At 43.5% G+C, this 4701-nt stretch overlaps 1 long non-coding RNA gene across 1 annotated transcript; it reads left to right on the top strand.

Moving 5' to 3' along the window:
• Window positions 1-2678: 2678 nt before the first annotated feature.
• LOC128796710 (uncharacterized) lies at window positions 2679-3846 on the top strand. Its single transcript, XR_008433872.1, has 2 exons — window positions 2679-2906; window positions 3598-3846. It is a non-coding gene; the product is annotated as an uncharacterized LOC128796710 (long non-coding RNA).
• The last annotated feature ends 855 nt before the right edge of the window (window positions 3847-4701 follow it).

Genomic DNA, 4701 nt, shown 5'->3' with positions numbered 1-4701 from the left:
TTTGGTTTCTTTTCCCAGTTGACCACAAGAGTGCACTCATGGAATGATGTCCAGCCTTGTTTCCTCTGGGTCATTTCCTTTCCCTCAGCTCTGGAAGCAGCTTGCAGCATGTGGAGGTCGGGGGGTCAGACCTGGGCCCACGTGTTCTTTCTCTGGACATATAGATGCCGTGTCCCCCGGGGAGGAAGACGCTGCAGCTGTACATTGAGCGGCACATACTTGCATGATGAGTACACGGACACGTCACCAGGGACAGCGCTGGGGGTGCATCTGAGTGGCACAGGCTTTGCCCACAGGCTGTGCTTTATGTTGGTAATGATTTTCTTCCTTATAAGGGATGGCTACACTTAAAGAGCATATCTGAGATTCTCCCACAGTCTCGTCTTGCTGTACAGTTGGAGTTTGGGGTTTTTTCCTTCCCTTTTTTTCCCCCTCCCAGTGTTTCTCTACTACTCTTCTGTGACCTTCTAACACCACAGATCATTTGTCAAGCAGCCAGGAATGGCTAAACAGAGGCCCATTGTAGCAGGCACTTGCAACAATTTGTTAACAATAAATATGATGTGATTAGTAAATGCCTCATAATTGAGTTACATTATGTAGAAATATCAGCTTTGGTATTTGCCAGAATGTTGTGGTTTTGTTTTGGTTTTTTTTTTTGGTTTTTTTTTTTTTTTTTTTTTTTTTTTGTTATGTTTTGTTTTGTTTTTTTAATTATCTTTCCTCTGAAATAGTTGTGGTGACTTTTTTTCACTTGCTCAGTTTTCTTCTATACCTCTGATTCAGGACTATGGTCAAAGTTCAGCTCTGAATTTGTATCAGAGTCTAGGACTGAGACTTAGGATGACTAAGTAGATCGATGATTACAAGTAGAAATGCAAAGGAAAACTTGAAAGTCAATTCTCACACCACACACAGTGTGCATATGGATTTGACCTGCCTTGCAAGGCTTTCTTTATCAATAAATGTATTGCTGATGGAAGATGAATGATCTTTATATCCGGAGATGTACAACACAGAGAACAACAGTATGAAATTCCAGTGGTTCATGAAGGAGCCTCTTTCATGGCCTGGACTACTAATAGCAGAAAAGTCAAGCTGATCCTTCACTGGAATTTAATGAACTATACATAAGAAATAAATTCAATTTTTATGATGGCAGTTCAAAATAATTCATTTTTTTTCTTTTTTTTCCCCTGCCTCAATGTTTAAGTTTTGAATTAAATACAGATGAGACTGCCCATAAGCTACTATCTATATATATATATATATATATAGGGCTAGTGTATATATATATATATATATATATATATATATATATATATATCGCTGTGGGTCTGTGACCCCTGTGATTTCCAGATATTTCTTCTTCAGATAATGTATTTCTCCAACCAGGAAGGGTAGCCATTTTATATTTCCTCCTGAATCTTCATTCAAAGTGATTCTTTCCAAAATCAGAGCTGCATAAAAGTATCATTTAAGGTGCAACTGCACAACCACCAAACTCACAGATTATATGCTCAAATATTTGTGGTTTCACTTCTGCAACAACATGAAAACATCTGCATAACTAAACACTTCACTATCATTTAATATAAACTCTTTCTCATAATGCTTTTCTCTCTTCCTTCCCCTACAACATTTTATTTCTACTCCACCCATTTCCAATGTTCCTACAAGCTTTTCAAATTGTTCTGCTCCTTTCGGGTTTATTTGTGCTGTACACCATCCGTAAAGGCATCTCTGGAACTTTTAAGTAATTTTGCAAGGACAACAGTGGGAAGGCAGTTGCACATCATATTATTTTTGGCTAGACTCTTCAGGAACAATGTCTATTGTTTGGCAAGCTAGCAACAAGGAGGCTGCATTAGTGATATAAGGGTTTAGAGCCTAGGGGTGGTTCCACAAATGATTGTGAGGCATTTTGGAGTATGTGTGATTCAAAAACATTTGGCTACATCTGTTTTTTAAAAAAGTAAAAAAAAAAGGGGGGGGGGAGGGGTGTGGTAAAGAGGGGGAAAAACTGAAAAAAGTGCAAAACATCCATAAACCTGAACCTATGGATAAAAAGAATGTGCTCTACTAACTTTTGGGTTTTTTCCTCTTGCACATAATTGTTACATGTCTTGATCAAACTGACATGCTGTTTGTTCTCCCTCTTCCTGTGATTTTGACTTAATAAGGTGGTGTTGGCTGACTGTGAGGCGCCGCAGTGGGACACCGCGGGGATTTGCTCTCGGGCTGGGGCTGCTTTGGGCTCGCAGATGTGCGAGTGCAAGAACGCCCGTGCCAAAGAACTGCCCCCGTGCTCGAGAGGTGAACGCTGCTGCATCTCTGAGAACCCATCAGGCGCGTCCGGCAACGAATTATTCATTAACGCTGAGGCTGCTGCACCCCGGAACGCCATGGGCAACGCTGAAATCGCCCACCCATGGGCGATGCAAGGAGCTGCTGTGGGGAGGACGTGGCAGCTTCCCGCGGTGGGAAAGGGCCCTTCCCGGCGCGGGGGCCGGCAGAGCCGGGCCGGGAGTGGCCCCGGGCTCTCCCGCTGCCGCCCGCGCTCCTCGGCGCTGCGTGGGCGGTGGCGCCACCGCCGCCGCCAGGTGGCGCTGTGGCGCTTCGGGAGCGGGGCCGCTCTCCCGCCCTGCCGCGCTTCCCACCGGGAATTGCCCCTCACGGAGCGGCCGCGGCGCCGGCTCCTTGGCTGGAGCGGAGCTGCCGGGCTCTGCCGCGCCGGTTCTGGCGCTGCGGAGCCCGGCGGCAGCGGTGCTCCCGCTCCTGTGCTGAGTGCAGCGGGTGCTCCGTCCTGTGTCCGCTTCTGGGCACCGTGCTACAGCAAGGACATCGAGGGTTGGAGGCACTGGAACTGGCTGCCCACAGAAGTCGTGGAACCACCGTCCGTGGAGGTGTTGAAAAGACGCGTGGATGTGGCATTTTGGGACATGGTTTAGTGTTGGACTTGGCAGTGCTGGGTTAATGTTTGAATTCAATGATCTTAGAGGTCTTTTCCAACCTTAATGACTCTATGATTGAAAGTGTGATTCTTCCCTGCTTGAAACACGCTTCCACAATTGTACTTCTCTCTGTCCACAACTAGAAAAGCCTGATGGAGAGAAATGCTTAACTCTTTTTACACAGGTGTCCTCATTTCCCACTTGAGCACTGATGCTTGGGCACACTCACTGGAGGTTTCCACATAAAAAAACTTGAATTAACATCTCTAAACACTGTCTTGTGTTGATACATATTGGTTTCCTTCTCCTGTCCATAAGGAACATAGTCCATACCAACAGGGAAGCCATATTGTCCTGCATACTTGGAGGAGGTAATTCTGCTTCTCTTAGGTGTAAAATACAGCATTATTCTCTTATATGTGTGCTGTTCTCCAGGTACTGAGGGAAATTACCCTCTCAAGGTGAAAGGAACTTGAACCTTTGCTTAAAGCTTCATAAACATGGCAGGCAGCTTTACGTTTATATTTTGAAAGCATTTGATAGAAAGTAACATTTGAAACACCAAGTATTACTATTGCACTTTATAGCTCAGAACTATTATTGGGCCATATCCTAGAGGTTTAACTCAAACTCTTGTTTTTAGACTCACCATGTCTGGAATCTAAACTGAAGAGTGGTGACATCAAACACTAAAGGAATTTGGTCTGCTTTTCAGGAACATTGAACTCCTTGCAGTGCAGGGTCTCTGGAGACCTTAAAAGGCAAAAATTCTGCTTTGGGGCTTTTGACCACTTGTTCTGAGGTCTGGCCTATTGTAATTGTATTTGGTTTTTACCTGATGCTTCTTTCCAAATGGTTAGTTCAAGAACAAATAAATTTTAGCTGTAAAGCAGGAGCTTTAGTTCAAGAGTAGTTCTTGATATTTGGGTTATTTAAATGAATCCACACTGCCGATAACCTCTTCCTCTGAGGTAAGAAGTTACTACAGATAATCAGCATGATTAAATACTAAATCAGCAAGATTAAATACTAAAAAAAAATTATTTTGAACCTATATATGACTGCAATGAATTTTTTACAATATTTACTGAATATCTTGCCTGGGAAGTAGGTCTTAGTTTGGCTCTCATGGTTGATTCTAAGCTGTCTCTTACCCATACCCCTGAGACTCTGGTTAATTTTGTGGCACAAAATATTTAATTATGTGCTCTGCCAAGTGAATACAAGGTCTCAAATTGAATTTCAGCATCCCTGGGCAACTATTTTAGACACTTTGGTAGAATGTAAATGCATATTTTCTGCATGCCAGATCCTGGCTCCATATCCATCAAAGTAAATCCTCAGTAGTTCCACTGAAAGCTTGCAACAATCTTAAATTATGTTGTTGAGGTCACATTGTGACCCTGAAGCTCTGGCAGAGACCCAAACCAAGAAATTTGTGTGGGAAACTGGGGAGGGAATAAATTAGCACTTGCCTATGCTTTTTGTGGAAGTAAACTGTTACAAAGGTGTGAGTTAAGATGAAAGCTCCTCATGGTGGTGGATATTGCTTTCCAGCTGTTTCTGCTGGAAACAGCTCAGTGTGTGTGTGTATGGGATGGGTCCTTATTTTCTGATGGTACTCTGTCTCAAATAACAACCAGTTTTGCATTTCCATCCTCCTCTGTCCCTTCCCCCTCACCCCCTCTAAACAAATATCACTTAATCTTATAAAATGAAAGTCCAGGGGTGGGTTCTAGTCTGGGTG

Source organism: Vidua chalybeata, chromosome 1 (genome assembly GCF_026979565.1).
Source record: "Vidua chalybeata isolate OUT-0048 chromosome 1, bVidCha1 merged haplotype, whole genome shotgun sequence".
Taxonomy (NCBI): domain Eukaryota; kingdom Metazoa; phylum Chordata; class Aves; order Passeriformes; family Viduidae; genus Vidua; species Vidua chalybeata.
The sequence above is the reverse complement of the archived record's forward strand: the minus strand, read 5'-3'. Positions and strand labels throughout refer to the sequence as shown.